This window comes from Echinops telfairi, unplaced genomic scaffold (genome assembly GCF_000313985.2).
Source record: "Echinops telfairi isolate 266 unplaced genomic scaffold, ASM31398v2 ScPeMD7_3533;HRSCAF=4204_0, whole genome shotgun sequence".
Classification (NCBI taxonomy): Eukaryota; Metazoa; Chordata; class Mammalia; order Afrosoricida; family Tenrecidae; genus Echinops; species Echinops telfairi.
In genome coordinates this window covers 73703766-73722536 of record NW_022107431.1, presented here as the reverse complement: position 1 = coordinate 73722536, position 18771 = coordinate 73703766, and the positions used below count along the sequence as shown (strand labels likewise).

Below are 18771 nucleotides of genomic sequence, written 5' to 3'. Positions count from 1 at the left end.
GCTGAAATCTGCTCACTTTGGGTGACCCTACTGGGAGTTGAAATGGCAGTAACCTAATTTCCAGCATCATAGCAATACACAAGCCACCATAGTATGACAAACTGACAGAGAAGTGGTGAACAAACACCACAGGCCATTAAAAATAAACCTCTCTTCATATATCAAAGGACAAAATTTATTTGGTATAATCATCGAATTTTATCTTCTCCATAAGACGATGTAGTAGATGGACTAAGGTAATTTTAGAAACATGAAGGAAGCAGCAATTTATGCAAGGAAATAACCTCAGTCTTGATCTCAGATCTGTCTAACTTCAAGGTCTTTGCCAATTGAAAGGGGGATGAAACAATGGCTCTCCCACTGCAATGGGCAGAAGAATCACTTGAGAAAATTCTTAAAATACTGATTATTGGTCTTCACCCAGAATCTGTGTTAGGTTTGAGATCCTGGGATATATATTTTAACAGACACATACACAAAGTTGTTCCTTCAGATTATTGGACTCTATCAAGAGTAATTTGTTAAGCTTGGGGATCAGGAGTATATATTTTACCCAAAACAAAATATGATACATTTGAAAACGTTCTAAAATTAGGAACACATTGAAATTGTAATAGTAATTATAATAACTACAACAACTACATAACACTTGAATCAATATTGTGCCAATGACAATTTACCGTACTGGACTACTACGTCTTACTAGAAGTAAGTATTAGCATCGTCCTTTTACTTGAGGAGGAAACTGGGGTCAAAGAGGTTACATCATTGGAAAGTTATAGAAATATGCTGACTATAAAACTCATCCTCATAACTACAAGATGAAAGGAAACTCGGGGGAGATGTCTGCAACAGAGCATCAAGGAAGATGACACGTCTCGAACCAAGAAGACAATTGTACCAAGAGATCTTGTAGCCCACTTATTGAGAAGTGACTCTAGGATTTGTAAATGCGAAGGTCATGACCTGGGTAATGTCTGTTTCCATAAGAAGACAGGAGAGTAAGGCGTGTTTAGAGAGTTAAAAAAAAAAAAGAAGGGAAGATATAAAAAGAAAATGTACTTGAGTTATTGCTGTATGTGTTTTTACCGGAAGGTAAGAGAAGTAAAAGGAATAGTTCTACGGACTAATGCCAACTCTCTTCGTGACTTACTATGGAGGCTTTTGTGCTGGAAGCTGCGCCACCAGGATGTAAAGCGTCCCGTGGCGCTTTCTGACTGAGAGCGCCTGGGGAAAATGGCCTAGCAATCTATTTCCAAATCGCAGTCAACGCATGCCCTGTGGATCACACCAGAACATGGCACGATACGGTGCTGGAAAAGGAATCGCCTAGGGTGGAAGGCACTGAAAATGCACACTGACCACCAAAGGGCCCCAAGCCCACCAACACCGGTAAACATGGTGGCCGCTCAGGCAGCGTTTCAGGCTGCTGTACATGGGCCACTAGGAATTCCAGCCATCTTGATAGCAACTAGCTACAAATCACAAAAATCAAAAGGAATACTGTGAGTTTGATGAAACTTTTTGTATTTTTAACGATAAATAGTCTTGAAAATATTGAGGGGAAAGAGTCATGGAGAAAGAGATGTTGATAAGGAAGGAGAGGGGTAAAATTAATGAGGCACAAATCTTGGAAGAAATGGAATAAACATATCATCTTTGTGTGGAAGCACTATTTTTCTAGAAAGGAATGGATGCGTATAGCCATGAATACTACGCAGGCATTTTGGAAAGAAATATAGATATAAATGTGTATGCATGATGAGATGAAATGCTGAAATAGTTCATATGTGATCAATTCTGTCTCTCCCCCCACCCCTACCCCCTTATGTAAAATTAGCAGCGCCTTTGAGCAAAATAATGCAGACTTAGAATGACCCCTGTGACTATAAAAGAGGCAGTGCTGACAAGGGGAAGGACAAAAAAAAGATGTGGTCTTAAGATTCCATCGGGGAGAAAGATCAGATATTGTAGAAGTATCATTGGGCAGAGCTGTATAGTTTTTATTCATTGGTGTTCAATAGAAACAGAAGTAAAGACGAGGGTTGGTTGACCTTAGGTCGGGAGTTTAGTGATATGACCTCACGGGGAGTATGTTGACGATCAATTGGATGAAATGAAGGACTCCAGTTGTAGACAGCTGAAGGAGGAAAGTGAACCTAGTAGAGGCTTATAAACATAGAGCAAGAGAGCAACCAATGAACTGGGCTCGAAGGAATTCAGCAATGGTGAAACAGTGAAACAGCTGGAGAAATATGCCATTGTAGCTTTAATAAGAACTGATATCTTTTATTACATGTGGCAGCATCCTAAAGGGACGTCAGGTCGTTCTACTCCCATGACCTGATCTATCTCATAGCTCACATTTCGGGAGAGCTGAAGTCCTGAAAGTTGAAGGTAGATGCGTACTTCGGCCTTGTATTTTTCTCTGTTACCAGTGAGCCTGATGACTGCGGGATCATTTATTTGCTGGGTTTCTATCACTGCTGATTCTGTCATCAATATTCCTTTGTTTGACAAATTAGAACAAAGAGGAGTTTCGGTTGTTTATTCCTCTTATTTCTGGAGTAATGATTGCAATTTGAGGACCATGCATCAGTATTACCTGGGAGAATGCTAAAAAATTTAGATTTATAGCCTCTATGCCAGATTACTTAATCAGATTCTGCGTTTCAGTCGATTGCAAGACTCTATTTTAAGTAAGTTTCAATGGTGATTTATATGTATATGACTACTTTTAGGAGAGGACAGTGTCAGGAAGTCCAGGGTTTATTATTATCTAATTTATCAATCTACGCTCAGTTTGTGCTCGCCGTCATGTGTCCTTTGTGGAGCAATTGTGGTCCTGCCGGTCTTCTTTGAAGGAGTCTAGGTGGCCCAGTGGGTAAACATAGGGCTGCTAACTGAAAGGTCGGAAGTTCAAGCCACCCCGGCTTTGCTGAAGACAGACGAGACAGTCTGTTTCTGTGATGATTTCTAGGCGTAGAAACCGTTTGAGGCAGTTCTACTTGGTCATGTAGGCTTGCTATGGGCCGGAATTGACTCGATGGCAGTGGGTTTGGTTTTTGAATGATTTCCTTTGAGGTGTGATGAAGACAAAAGAAAGCAACAATAAGAACTTGAAATTGTTAGATTTTCTAAACCTATTTCTTACAAACATCAATTCCTTACACACCCTTCCCTGATCTACTGTGAACATTAACACTTTTAAGCCCAATGCATTTGAAAAAGAAATGTAAAGAGATCAAAGTGAAAAAAATTCATGTAACTTACTTTCTTTTTTTTAAACATTTTATTAGGGGCTCATATAACTGTTATAGCAATCCATACACACATCAATTGTGTAAAGTGCATTTGTACATCATTCTCAAAAAATTTCCTCTCCACTTAAACCCCCGACATTAGGTCCTCATTTTTCCCCTCCCTCCCCACTCCACCCTCCCTCGTGAGCCCTTGATAGTTTATAAATTGGTATTTTGTCATATTTTGCCCTGTCCGAAGTCTCGTGGTATGGTCTGTCATCAAACATTCACTATTTCAAAGGTATGCCTGTATTATGAAAAACTGACAGATAATTTTGGAAACAGTAGAGATGATTACCAAAGGGTATTTTGGAGGTAAAATTGGAAGTATATGGGAAAATGAGGAAGAGTTTCAATTCAGGACATACTAAGAGGTACATTGATGGTGATTCCAATTGTCCTGCTTTGCTTTTAGTTGAATTAGAAAACTGGTAGATGTCCACACATTTGAAATATATGGCTACTCCTACATTGTTCTTATTTAGAAGTTCTGTGTTCAGTTAATAATTTCTCCAGTGAACTCTTATGTTGCTAGTTCTTTCACACTGAAATATTTCAGTTTACAAATGAGGATAAATCTTACTTTGGGTATCCTGATATCCAGAGACAAGTAGGAAATATATTATTTTCTTCGGTGCCGGCTGACAGTTTTCAAGGAACAAAGGCAAGGCCTGCAGCTAAAATCTCCCCTCAGTGACATGGAGTCAGGCCTGTGTATTTTGGAGTTATTAACCATAGTACAAATGAACACATTTATGGATGGAAAACATTCACAGGGGATTTTCTCATCTATTGATAATATCGTACTTGGTGATAGTGTAATCCATAAGCAATGAAAATATTTGTAATGTATTCTTTTGAGAACGAAATACATATTCTTCATACTGTATATGCAAATTACAACTTTATACCTCTTCATTAATTACATCAGTTTGACCTAATTCTCTGTCTGCCTCTCTCTCCTTCCTTCCCTCTTTCACTCCCTCTCCTATTTCTCTCTGTAGCTCTTCCTCTCTTCTTTTCTATCTTTTCCCCACTCTTCCCACAAACATTCTCTTCTTTAGTTTTCTGTGCATGTATAGCTATGCATATTGGCATATTTGTTGCTTCATGTTAGAAATTACCAAAATGGGAAAACTCACTGTCCATAAGCCAATTCTGACTGAGGAAACCTATAGGACAGAGTAGGACTTCCCCTTTGGATTTCTAAGACTTTAAATCCTTATGGGAGCAGACAGCCTCATCTTTCTCCCTCAGAGAACCTATTGGGCTTGAACAGTCAACCTTGTGGTTAGCAGTTCAGTACATAATCCACCTCACTACTAAAGACCATTCAACACCAAAAACCACTAGAGTAAGAATGGAAAACTAAGCAATTGCATTACTCTGACTAATAGGGAACATCTTTCTTTGAAGAAGAATTGATGACAAGCTGTCTAAAATAGTGTAAGTTATCCTTCACTTGATAGAAATTCATGAATCATGTTTCAATGTAGACCATGTGAGTTTCATCTCTAAGAAGTGTTGCATTTGCAACCCACACTCTAGTCTCCTCTGCCTCTAGTGCTAGTGCCCAAACTCACAAACTGTCTATGCTTAGCCTGGGCTGCCTGACAACCAGCAAGCAATGACCACTCCATCACTTCTACAAGCACTGTCTTAAATTGTTTAGATTCCCCAATTGAGAGAAAAAAAAGTTGGCTTAGACTGTGGATAGAAAGGTCGATGTTAGTTCAATTTATTCACTTAATAAATCCTGTGAAATATTATCTATTTTTGAATGAGCTTCAATTTGTTGAAGATGTAGATCTGTCTTTCCTTTGTTTTCTGAATCGATAGCTGCTTTCTGAGGGTATTTTAAACTATAGATTTTATTTGATTAAACAATGAGATAACAGTTCAATCAATGGGAAAATACAAAAATCAGTTTATGTGTAAAAATATTAAGGCGTTTTGAGGTTGATAAATAACTTAGCCAAATATTTAACATTACAGAAGTAATTATCTTTCTAAGCAGGAAAAAATGAGCCTATTAAAGACATTATTCTGGGGCAAAATGTGGTGTAACATAAAAAAAGAGAAAAATATTGTAATTACACTTTAAGATACCTAAAATAAGCACAGAACTTCTTATTTACCCATGTACTGTGCCTTTAGCATTGGTATTACTGTTTTAATTAAGAATAATTTTATTATTTTCAGGACTTCTTTTTTCTCCCAATGAAAGTTCTCTGGAAATGCATGGGCAAATAGACATTTCTCTTATTTTACATTAAACTTTGATAGATAATATGTAAGTTTTGATTCAGCTTATGCTTTTAAATTAGAATCACCAAATTCTATCTCTGATGAAACTATCTCTTTGACCCTTACTTTTTCTTCTATTCTCTTTTTCCAAGCACTAGCCCAATCCAAAATTCCTTCTGTACTCTGGGCCCATTCTTTTATAAACTAAAGATTTCTAATCCTGTTGATTTTGTACTTACTAATTAGTCCTTTCTAAAAACTTAGCTACCCACCCTCATTTGAGTATTATTAAGTATTAAATTGTATTCCCCCCAAATGTATTTTAAATCCTAAAATTTACACTATGGATATAATAGCATCTGGGAATAAGGTTTCTTTGTTATGTTAGTGAAGCTATACCACTGTGAGGCATGAATTAAGTCAATCGCTCGGAGATATAAAAAGAGTCGATTAAATAATCACGGAAACATATTATCAATATCATTACTAGTAGGTGCCATTAGTCACTGCCCACTCATAGTAACATGTACAACAGAACCAATCAGGGCCCAGTCCGTGCCAACCTCTCATTGTTCTTATGTTTGAGGCCATTGCTGCAGCTGCTGTGTGCAGCCGTATTCTCGAGAGCCTTCCGTTTTCATGGCCTCTCTACTTTCCCAAGCATGATGTCCTTCTCCAGGGACTGGTCTCTCTTGATGGCATGTCTAAAGTCTGTGAGGCAAAGTCTCACCATCCTTGCTTCTACGGAGCGGTCTGATGTGGTTGCATTTGTTTTGCACCAACTCTTTGTTGGTCTTCCTTATTCAATGACCGGCTTTCACATGCATAGGAGGCGATTAAAACTATGAAGTCTGGATCTAGGAAACTTGGATGTCATAAAAACGAAATGAAGACATAAAGATAAATATCCTCTACATTAATGAGCTGAAATGGACAGGTATTTGCCATTTTGAATCAGACAGTCACATGGTTTACTTTACTGGGAACGACAGATCCAAGAGGAATGGTGTTGCATTCATCGTCAAAAAGGACATCTCAAGATTTTTTCTCGAAGTACAAGAAGGAAACATGGATGAGGAATATAAGAAACCAAAGTCTAGAAGCTAAAAACAGAGAAGAACCTTCCCTCAGAACCAGCAGAGAAAGATGCCTTTTCCCTGAATCCAGACTTTGTGATTTTTTTTCTTCAAAGCCAACCAATTGTATTTCTGCTATAAACCGAATGAAACGCACTACCACCAAGTCAATTGTAAATCATAGTTAGCCTATAGGATAGAATAGAACCGCCCCTGTGGGTTTCCAAAACTTTAGCTCTTTGCGGGAATAGAAAATTTAATCTTTTTCCCTATGAAGCAACTGGTGGTTTCAAACTGCTGACCTTGCAGTTAACAGCCCAATACATATCCTACTATGTCACCAGCTAGGACACATAGTCTTCCTTTATATGTTAATGATTTTTGGGGGGTGGTTGGCTACTTTTTCTCTATCTACTGCTAACAAATTCATTAAGTATATTATGGCCAAATTAATATTTCTAAAAACATGCTTTCATCATAGTGCCTCCCTAATGAGAAAATGTGAGTTTAAAAATGCTTATAAGTTTTAATGAAGAGCTTCTTGGTTCATCATTTTATGTGTTTAACTTCACCATGTTTTCTATTGTTTTCTAGCCTTCTCTCTGGTTAGCTTCTCCATGTAGCTTCTACTCTGCCCTGGTTGATACTGCTGGTTTATGCCATTTCCTTTTTATTCATTATATTCGTTCACCTTGACATACCCTCCCTCTCGAACTCAGTTACAGAATTTTTACTCATTTTCTGAGGCTCGATTAAATTCTACTCCTTCCATGAGGTTTCTCTAATCATCTTTGCAGGGCATTATCTTTATTCTCCGAATTCTTGTAGCTTATGTTTAACTTACTTAGCAGTCATCTGATATTGCTATAGCTCCTTTGGAGAATAGCATGTCTACCTCTTTAACCAGATAGCAAACCATGAACAATAGAGACAATTTCTTATAAGCCTTTGTATAGCAAACAGAGCTTTGTGTATAATAGATACATAAAAACTTTATTCTAATTAACAGTAAAGGCTAATGTAACAATAGAGTAAGATATCTCCATGAGAAATGAAATACTAATTTTTAAGATAATGGTAATTATGCTTAAAATACCAATGCTGAAATATAAAATAATTTCCATGGTGATCTTCTGATCATCGCCACCCACTGCACTGAGACAATTCCAACTTGTACTGGCTCTGTATCAGGCCATTGAGATGGTAAATCTTTATGAAAACAGGTAATCTTATTTTTCTTCAACAGAGCCTCTGGGTGGTTTGAATGTTTTCCCAACACATTCACTCTTTCTTCCTTATAATTGAAGTAGAGCGCATTTGACTTAATTGCCATTTAGGAAATGATGATAAATAAATAGAGTCCACAAAAAAGAATATTACCTTTTAAGTTTACATAGAAAGTAATGCTGACACTGTCTCAGATTCGCCATTTCCTAAATCGGGATCTTAATATTATTATTTGGAAAACAAACTAAGATAACAACATATGACCCATAGATGCATACATTTATTCATTCGTCTGTTTAAAAATATTTCTTGAACTGTGCAAACATCACTGAACTATTAACTGGGGATGTGATGGCAAATCCTTCCCTGACCCAGGCTGAATTGGGCAAAAGGAATCAGTATTATAATCATCAGAGAGGATAAAGACACTCTACACTTCAACTATAAACAAGAGAACAGGGGATATTTTGGAAAGATTAATGACATGTTCTCAAATTTTATGAATTCCTAATAAAAAATTTAATATCCACAATGTGCTATGAACTGTGCTATGTGGTGGATATTCAACAACGCTGTCGATTTTCTTACTCTTCAACAACTCACTCTCTCCTCCCCTAGTTCATTAGTAGAATATATTTCCCAGCCATGTTGATTTGGGATTAGTCCATGCTATTGAATTGATCTATGAAATGTGGTCAGAAAAGACAGTGTTCCAATTTTTAAGTGAGGCTTCAGTAGTATTGTACATTTCTGTTTCCTTTTGTACTATTTCTCCTTACATACCACGATGCCCCATGTGGCCATCGTTTCTTCGATCTTTGTTTCAGAATGAGAGATGTGTGGAGCAGATCTGAACCCAGCAGGCAGTAAGACTGTTGTTCTTGGTAGGTGCTACCAAGTTGGCCTTGACTCATAGTGACCCCATGCACAATAATGACACAGGGTCTGCTGCCATTGTGTCAGTTCATCTCCTTGGCAGCTTGCCTCTTTTTAGCTGACCGTACACTCCACCAAGCATGAGGTCTTTTCCCAAGGGACTGGTGTCTCTGGATGATACATCTAAACTATGTGAGACAAAATCACACTCATCACCTCTGAAGGGCATTCTGGTTGTACTTCTTCCAAGACAGATGTGTTCGTTCGTTCTTCCAGCAGTCCACAATAGTTTCAGTATGCTTCACCAGCACACTGATTCAAATACACCAGTTCTTCTGTAGTCTTCCTTATTTGTCGTCCAACATGACTATGAGGTGATTATAAAATCCCATGGCTTGAATCAGGCACAGCTTAGTCTTTAAAGTGGCACCCTTGCTCTAGAATACTTCGAAGAACTCTTGTGCAGCAGAGTTGCCTAATGCAATATGTCATTTGATTTTTGATTCCTGTTGCCTTGAACCTTAACTGTGGATCCAAGCAAAATGAAATTCTTGGCAATTTCCATCTTCTCGCTGTTTATAATCATATTGTCTATTGATCCAGAATTAGGATTTTGAGTCTCTTTACATTGAATTGTAGTCCAGACGGAAGGCTGCAGTCCTCCATCATCAGTAAGCGCTTCCAGTCCCCCTCACTTTCAGCAAGCAGGGTTGCCTCATCTGCATACCGCAGGTTGTTAATAAGCTGCCTCCCATCCTGATGTGGCGTTCTTTTTCATATAGTTCAACTTCTCCGATGATTTGCTTATTATCATTGTTATCAGCATACACATCGAATAAGCATGATGAAGAACACTAGTTTTCTGTCAACTTGTCATACTGTAGTTGTTGCATGTTGCATATTGCGGTGCTGCTGGAAGCGAGGGCGTTGCTCTTTTCAGTACCAGCAGGGTCACCCAAGGGGAGCAAGTTTCAGTGGAGCTTCCAGACTAAGAAGAGCCTATGAAGAAGGAATCGACTTTCCGTTTCTGAGGAAGTTGCCGCCAAAACTTTAGTCCCTGAAGGTGAGCCCCTGAGGTTGTGTGACATTCAAAATACGACTGGGAAGAGCTGCCTCCTCAAAGTCGAGGTGCCTGTCATGCTGAGGTTGACTAAAGCTTCCAGACTCTCCATTGACTGATGGAGCACAACTCAGAATGAGGGGAAACAGCTGAAAACATCCCTTAATCATCTGACTATGGATTGCATACAATATGAATCTAGGAAAATGGTGCATTGTCAAAAATGAATTAGTATATATATAGATATATATTCTAGGCATTTCTGAACTGAAATGAACTTCTACTGGCTATTCTGAATCAGATAATCATGTGGTTTAGTATGCTGGGAATGAGTAGTGCCATATCCATCTTCAAAAGGGACATATTAAGTACTATTATGAAGTACAATGCTGTCTTGATAGGATAATATCTATATCCTTTCAGGGAAATCCAATTAATACAACTATTATTCAAACGTATAGACCAAACACTAAAGCTAATGGTGAAGAAAATGAAGAATTCTACCAACTTCTTCAGTCTGAAATTGATTAAGCATGAAGGTATGGTGCATTCATTATTGGCAATTAGAATGCAAACAGTGGAAACAAAGAGGAAGGCACCGTAGTTGGGAAATACGGCCTTGGTGATAGAAAAGAAGTTGGAGATCTCATGAAAGAATTTGTCAAGACCCTGGTTTCTGGACTGCAGTGTCTTATAGAATATCATTACTATCATGTGCAAATAAATTTTGTTGAAAATAAGTCAAAAAGTGTTGCAGAAGTGAAGTCCAAACTGTGCAATACTGCATCAACAAAGAGTTGCCAGAAATACAAGCTGGATTAAGAAGAACATGTGGCACAAGGACTATCATTGCTGCTGTCAAATAGATCTTGGATGAAAGCTAAGAATGCTAGAAAGAGGTTTATTTGTTGTGTTGACCATGGGAAGACATTTGACTGCGGGGGTCCTAACAACAATGGATAGCATTGAGAAGAATGAGAATGCTTCATTGTGCTCACATGTAACCAAGAGGCTGTCATAAGAACAGAACAAGGGAATGCTCCATCACTTAAAATCAGAATTGGTGTGCATAAGGGTGGTACCTTTGACCATGCTGTTTGCTGAGCACCATGGAGTCATGCCACGTCCAGTTAAGACACCACCAACCTACTGTTGGCATAAAGTTATGGCCAAAAATAGATTGATTGTTCTAAGAGTCCAGATTTGAAGGTGTTTGGTTGGTTGTCCCTGAAATGACTGACAAATGCAGCAATGACCTATTTGTCTATTAGAGAAAATCCAAACCTAATCAAACTCACTGTCTTCCAGTCAATTTCAACTCAGAGCCACTGTATAGGACAAAGTAGAATTGTTCCTTGGGGCTTTGGAGAATATATTAAATCTTTATAGGAGCAGACACCCTCGTCTTTTTCCTGTGGCATGACTGGGGTTTTGATCTGCTGACCTTATGGGTAGCCATATAATGCCTAGCCCGCTGTGCCACCACTGTTCCTTCTGGTAGAGAAGACTGACATTATTAAATAGGTAATTGTCAATGACCTGTGTGCTGGGAAGAAGTAAAGTGTTTCCACAAATATGTATAACATTTAAGGTGGCCTTACATTGTTCTGGTAGAAGATGGAACATCTTCTGGGTGGCATGTACTTACTTAGAAATTAATCTAACTTGTAGTAATTATTTAAAATATCCCACACCATCTTGCATTAGGGGACAGAAGCATTTTTGAGAATTTCAGCCTAGGAAATTCAGATGCTATATTCAAACTGAAAGCAAATGTCCTGTTTATGTTATGTGCCATTCTATATGGGAATACATTATTTTCATGAAGAATGAAAGGAATTCAGCTATTTCTTTTCACTTACTTCAAATATTCCTAAAGCTTCTGCAGGGCAAGTAACTTCTACTGGCATAATTTTGCTATGCAATAATCAAGACTATTCCTCTTAATTTTATAGACTCACAGATGGTTTAAATTGGTGTTATTCTTGAGTGGACCTGGGCCCAATATTTTTATTTTGCAAGCAAGCAATTAGGTGTCCCAAACTGCTTTCCTAAGGCTCTGGTTGGAGTTGAGACAGGATTGGGGCTCAAGATCAGGTGCCCTGATGTCTGGATTATGATACCAGTAACACTGAAATGATTTCCCTATTCCCATAGACACAGCGTTTTCTTTTGGTGAGCTTTAAGGAAATAAATCTTTTAAACATTATACGTTTATTTACATGGTGAGGTAACTAAGTGTTGGACGGTGGTTGTTATTCCTCTGGAGCACAGGGATCATTAAGGTACAGGTTTTCCTACCATCCTGGTCATCTTCTGCCATCGAGTCGATGGTGCCCACTGTGACCCTACAGGACATGGTAGAACTGCTTCTGTATGTTTCTAAGACTGTCATTCTTTACAGCAGTCGAAATCCCGGCCTTTCTCCCACAGAGTGACTGGTAGTTTCAAACTGCTGACCTTGTGGATCATAGCCCAATGTGTAACTACTGCACCAGCAAGGCTCCTTATTCCTGGTCATATAAAGTTTTGTTTATAGTATACATAGCTTATAAATTGCACAAGTATTTTCATGATTACTCAGTGAACATATTTATGTATGGGTTCCAGGAAGGCAGAGAGAACACACCCCTAAAACCCAATAAGTGCTTGACCCATAGGAGGTATTTCTCACGAACTAATGCCCAGCCCTTGGAAAAGGGCATCATGCTTGATAAAGTAGAAGGGTAGGGCAAAAGAGGAAGACCCCTCAACAAAATGGATTCACACAGTGGCTGCAGGAATGGGGTCAAACACCACAGACATTGTGAGGATGGTACAGGACTGGGCAGTGCTTCATTCTGTTGTCAAAGGGGCACTGTGAATCAGAACCTACTTAGTGGCAACTGAGACCAACAGTGAACAATCCTTCATCCATGCCAGACCTGTAGAGCTGTCATGGTTCACCATGTGGTGTGAAGTATGACCTGTGCTAATCACTTGTAGACAAATTGTGAACAGATTATATCAGCTCTTCACAGAACCTGAAGTAAATGAGTTAATAACTTACTTTGAGTAAGTTTTTAGTAGTAGATCACATAATGAATATAACATTAAAATGTAGCACTAAGAATAACAATAAAATATTAACTGACACAACAGTATTGCATTAAAATTATTTCATTTAAGAAGTGGAAAAACGATGCACAGTGACTCATGAAAGGAAGATTTAGTCAAGTGGAATTAATAGAATTACTAATAACAGACTTCAAGATGCTTTGAATGACTAATGCCTGAGATGGAGGGACTAGAGAAGCAACCATGCCCCTAATGTACTGTCTCGATATTAAGAATAGATTAGTGTGGCCTCATTGCCCAACTTTTAATGCTATAGCTGAGACATGTGAAAAGTTGAGTTTTAAGAAAGGTGACAAAAATCCTGGATCCTTGTTTTGTCAGCGTTTTGTCTTGGCACTTCAAGATGAAAAAGATTGGAGACAAAGCACACCCACAAGTATTTCAGTAATTGCATTCATAGCCCTGCTGTGTGGGAGTGACCAGCCCCCACCCTCCCCGTGAGAGTCACTCAGTGTTCAATTATTCTGGGAAAGCCACTGCATTTTCTGATATCCTCTGGATCGTTTCAGACAGTAGGAGTCCCACTGGTATCTAACGTTAGGGTCAGTCATAGCAAAAGTTAAACTAACCAGAATGCATAATGTTAAGCAGCATTTTAGGTAAATATTATTATTATAAAAATAGGGACCTGCGTGTACATATTACTATAAACCAAAAAACAAAATGGGTTTCTGAGAAGGTTTTCAACAAATAACACCCTTCCGTGTCATATAGTTGTGGACTAATTTGAGAAATCAGGCAAAGGATTTAAGAATCTGAGTCAAAATGTCACCTCTGTTATTGCTAGAGGTCAGGATACAGTTTGTAGCATTAAGTCCATTAGCCAAACGGGCCTGCTCACTAAGTCCCAGAATTAGGAAGGTTACAGGAACACTCGATCTGGGCGGCTCCTGACTCATCAAGTTCACCGCGACGGGGCCCCTCCACAACCTCCGAAGGATGAGTGCCCTGCTGGTGGCTGGCTTCCAGAGAAAGAACAGGTGTGGGCTACTTTGCTACCTTGTTATTATTCCCACATTTTCAGTCAGGAAAATCTATCTGTTCAGACAAACAGCCCAGAAAAAGAGAGAGAGACGTCTGAAGTACACTGATTGAGTTCTCTAAATGTAAGGAAAACATTGTGAATCGTGGGAAGCTTTCCCCAATTACATCTGCTGAAAGCGTTTTTAGTGGCAATAGCATAGAGCTCCTGTCCCCCCAAATAACAACAGAAACAAAACAAGCCCATTGCCCTCGGGTCGATTTATATTCATAGGGGAACCTATAGAACAGAGTAGATCTACCTCTTTGGGTTTCCCAGGCTGTAAATCTCTACTGGAACAAAAATCCTACTCTTTCACCCTTAGAGCAATTACTGGGTTTGAACTGCTGACTGTGAGGTTAGCAACCGAATACATAAACCACGACACCACCAGGGCGCTCCTGTGCAACACAAGCAGGAATCAAATTCTGTCTTACATCTCCACCCTTCTCCTTTTTAAAAAAAACACACCACATTTTATTGGGGTTTTTACAGCTCTTATAACATTCCATACATTAATTGTATAAAGCATATTTGTACATACGTTGTCATCATCATTTCTAAAACATTTTCTACTTGAGCCCTTGGTATATGCTCTTCTTTTCCCCCTCCCCCCTTCCCTCCCACGCTTGTGAATCCTCGATCAATTACATAGTGTTATTATTATTTAATATCTTGCACTGTCCATTGTCTCCTTTCACCCACATTTCTGTGTTTCATCCTCTTCAGGGGCCGGGTGGGGGCGTATGTATTCTACTTTGTGATGGGACTTCTCTCCCTTTTAAGAGTTGAATATTTTTTGTTAGAAAGGAAGGATAAGAAAATAACATCTGGAAAGATATTTATTTTAATGTCAAAAATAGGGATTGGTAATCATGCTGTAAAAGAAAGTTGGACTAAAGAAAATCAATAGAAGATCATGAAAAGGTAACTGGATTTGCTTTTAAAATGGAGAAGTATATTTCAAATACACCCATCTAGTTGTCAGAGTGACTGCTTCATCATAAAATAAATATAGGTTGTTGTAGCAAATTTCAAAAGGAGAACAGATGAAGAAAATACATCTTCCATATTCATATGCCAGAGACATGATTTTTCTCAACATGTTTCTTTACAGGTTTTTAAAAATATATAACTTCTCATTAGATCATGCAGTTTCATAACAACTTATTATATATCTGTTTGAATTGGATATTCATAAGAAAATTTAGATGAAGAGACTTTTTATTTCCAGAATCTGTTTCTTTCCTTTTCAGATACACCATAACTTTTGTTGGTTCCTTGATATGAGTATTTAAACATATGTATACTTAAATCTCCTTCAAATCTTTTTGATCTCAATTTCCTTTGTCCCATTATTACCTTTCCTGGGCTGTCTCCTTTACTCCCCCAAACCTGAACTTTTTTGGATTTTACCACAGTCTTTATGTTACAATGTCAAGGTTACCAAGACCCTATTGAGTCACTAATTGGAGACTAGGTTTTACACTTGATTCTTGTACAAGGTTTCTGCACCTCATTTAACCAAACTCATTGACATTGACTCACAGTGACTTCACATATGGTTTTGAGGCTGTCAGTCTTTATGGGAGCAGACAGCCTCATCTTTCTCCTCTGTAGTGACTGGTGGGTTTGAGCCCAAAGTCTACCCACAGCACCGCAGGGCTTCTTTCTGCACCTCATAGGGACTGCAGATTTGTCCCTAACCACTCAAATGATTGGGTTTCTGTTTATTTTTATTTTTTTATGAGAATCATTCTTTCTACTTAGGGTGCAGGAAAAACTATCTGTCTCCAATTAGAGCACAGATTATTATTATTAATTATCTTAGTTCCTTTGAGAAAGTCCCTGAGTGGCACAGTTTATGAAAATTCCATTTGCATTTCTGTAGAGAATATAGTAAAATAAACCCTATGGAGCAGCTCTACCCTGTAACACATGGGGCTGTCACGGATCAGAGTCAACCAGATGGGAATGTTTGGGGTTTTATTTATGGTTTGCTTTTTGCTTTATAGACAAAAACCTAAGACAATGGTTTCTGAGTCATACAATCAGAATACATCAATCCATGAACATTCACCAATTCTGTGCTGGTTTGATTACTGTAGCTTTCTAGCAGTATAAGCTTTCAGGCAGTATAAGCTTCCGTATTTGTCCTTCAGTATCGGGCTTTTCTAAATCCTTTGTCTTTCCATCTAAATTTTAGAACAAGTTTGTTGATATGTATAAAATAGCTTGCTGACAGTTTGGCTGGGCCTGTGATGAATCTGTAGACCAATGTGGGAGTAATTAATATCTTAACAATAAAGAAAAATCCACTTAATCAACTTGGACTATTTCTCCCATTAGTCCTTACGCAAGAATGAAAGGATACTTATCTGGCTCCAAGTTCTCCTCCCCCACGCTTCCAAAAGTTCAGTTCCAGTTTCTTCTTAGACTTGGGTTTGTGGCTTAAACCGAACCCAGGTGAAGTGCTAAAATCACGACTCTAAAGTTTGTAGCATATCTTGTTTACTCCCTAATCCACAGTTTTCTTCAACTAGATTTATTGATTTATCTCTGAAGGCTATAGTAAACTAGATCGATTTCATTTCATTTAAGTACTCTTTGCTATCTAGTAGTGTTCTAACAGAAATACCACAAGTGAATGGCTTTAGCAAACAGAAATTTATTCTCTCGTTTAGGAAACTATAAATCAAAATTCAGGGCACCAGCTCCTCGGGAAGTTAAGCCTTAAGTATGACAAAGACAAACCACGAACAAAGACAAGAACAAAGACAAATCGTCTGGTTGAGAGACCTTTATCACAGTGTCATAAAGGCGCCCAAGGTTTGACTGAGACACCAAAAAACAACCGGCCATCGAGTCAATGCCAACTCACAGGGACAGGATAGAACTGCCCCTTGAGTTTCTGAGACTCTAACTCTCCTTTTTAAAAACCATTTTATTGGGGGCTCTTACAGCTCTTATCACAATCCATCCATCCATCCACTGTATCAAGCACATTTGTACATATGTGGCCATCATCATTAAAAATTTTTTTTTCTACTTGAGCTCCTCATTAACCCCCTCTCTCCCCCTCATGAATCCTTAGTAATTTATATATATTTTTCATGTTTGTGGTAGTTATATAATCTGTTGTCAATTTAAGAGGATTATGAGTGAAGGGGTGGAGTCTAGCCTGTCAATCAGGTCATAGCCAATGAGGCCTCTTTGTGGGCATGACCTTTGCCTGAGGATTCTAGGAACTTCTCCAATATTCCTCCTTGGAGGCAGGAGACACACTCTCTCTTGGCTCACTCCCTGGGAGACATTGCAACTGATAAGGCACATGGAACTATGCTAGTGCCCTGAGCTGGAGAAGCCACATGGAGGCCCCTGCCAGTGCTGACATGCTTAAACCATCATTGGATCCACAAGACTTTCCACTTACTGGCCTGTGATCTTCCTGCATTCCTGCATTCAGCATCATTGCATGTGTTTCGTGAGTCTGAAGAGGACTTTATAGATTGATATCGGACATATGGGCTAATATCAGACTTATGCATTTGATCTGGGCTGGGCTGGGATGTTTTCTCAATATTCAACTGCTCTTGTATATAAAGCTTTTTCTTGTACACATGAGTGTCCATGAATTTGTTTCTCTAGTCTACACAGACTAACACGATGTCTTACACTGACTGCTGTCTCTCTTCACTCACTTTTCTGTTTGTTCACCCCCCTGGGAAGGGGTTATATGCAGATCATTGTGATCATTTCCTCATTTCTTCCCCGACCTTCCCCTTCCCCTCCTGGTATCACTATTCTCATTATTGGTCCTGAAGGGCTTATCTGTCCTGAAATCCCTGTGTCTCCAGCTCTTATCTGTACCAGTGTACATGCTCTGCTCTAATCCGATTTGCAAGGTGGAATTGAGGTCATGATAGTGGGATGGAGGAAGCATTAAAGAACTAGGGGAAAGTTGTATGTTTCATCAGCGCTATACTGCAACCCGACTGGTCCATCTCTTCTTTGTGACTCTTCTGTAAGGGGATGTCCAATTGTCTACAGATTGGCTTTGGGTCTCCACTCTGCACTCCCTCACATTCACATTGATATGATTTTTGTTCTGGGTCTTTGATGCCTGATACCTGATCCCATCAACACCTCATGACCACACAGGCTGATGTGCCTCTTTCATGTGGGCTTTGTTGCTTTTCAGCTAGATGGCTGCTTGTTTATCTTCAAGCCTTTAAGATCCCAGATGCTTTATCTTTTGATAGCCAGGCACCATTAGTTTTCTTCACCACATTTACTTATGCAGCCATTTTGCCTTCAGCAATTGTGTTGGGAAGATGAGCATCACAGAATGCTGGGTTATTGGAACGAAGTATTCTTGCATTGAGGGAGTTGTTGAGTAGAGGCCCAATGGCTGTCTGCTACCTTAATACTTAACATATAAATATATGTACATAAATCAATAGTTTTATATATAAATATGTTTACATATGCACATGCCTGTATTTAGACCTCTATAAATGTCCTTTGCCTCCTAGTTCTTTCCTCGATTTCCTTTTACTTTCCCCCTGTCCCACCCTCATGTTTGGCCTTTATTTGGGTTTCAGTAATTCCTCTTGGCTACTTGCCCTTAGTTAAACCCCGTCAGGCATCCTATGCCCTCTGCAGTATCCATTTTATTATTTTTATTTTATTAAACCATGCTTTAATTTTATTTTTTGGCTTGAAAGAAATATTATCGCCAAAGCAAGCAAGGGGCCTTAGACAAATATTCTGTGCTTTTTAATCCGCAAAACAATTTCTTCCAACAGTTGCTCCAACAGGACTCAAGAGTCCATGTTAACTCCA

The 18771-nt window shown here is 38.8% G+C and overlaps 1 pseudogene; it reads left to right on the top strand.

Annotated features, from left to right (window-relative positions):
- The first annotated feature begins 1398 nt into the window (after positions 1 to 1398).
- Positions 1399 to 18771, top strand: part of LOC101654637 — a 26732-nt pseudogene continuing 9359 nt past the window's right edge.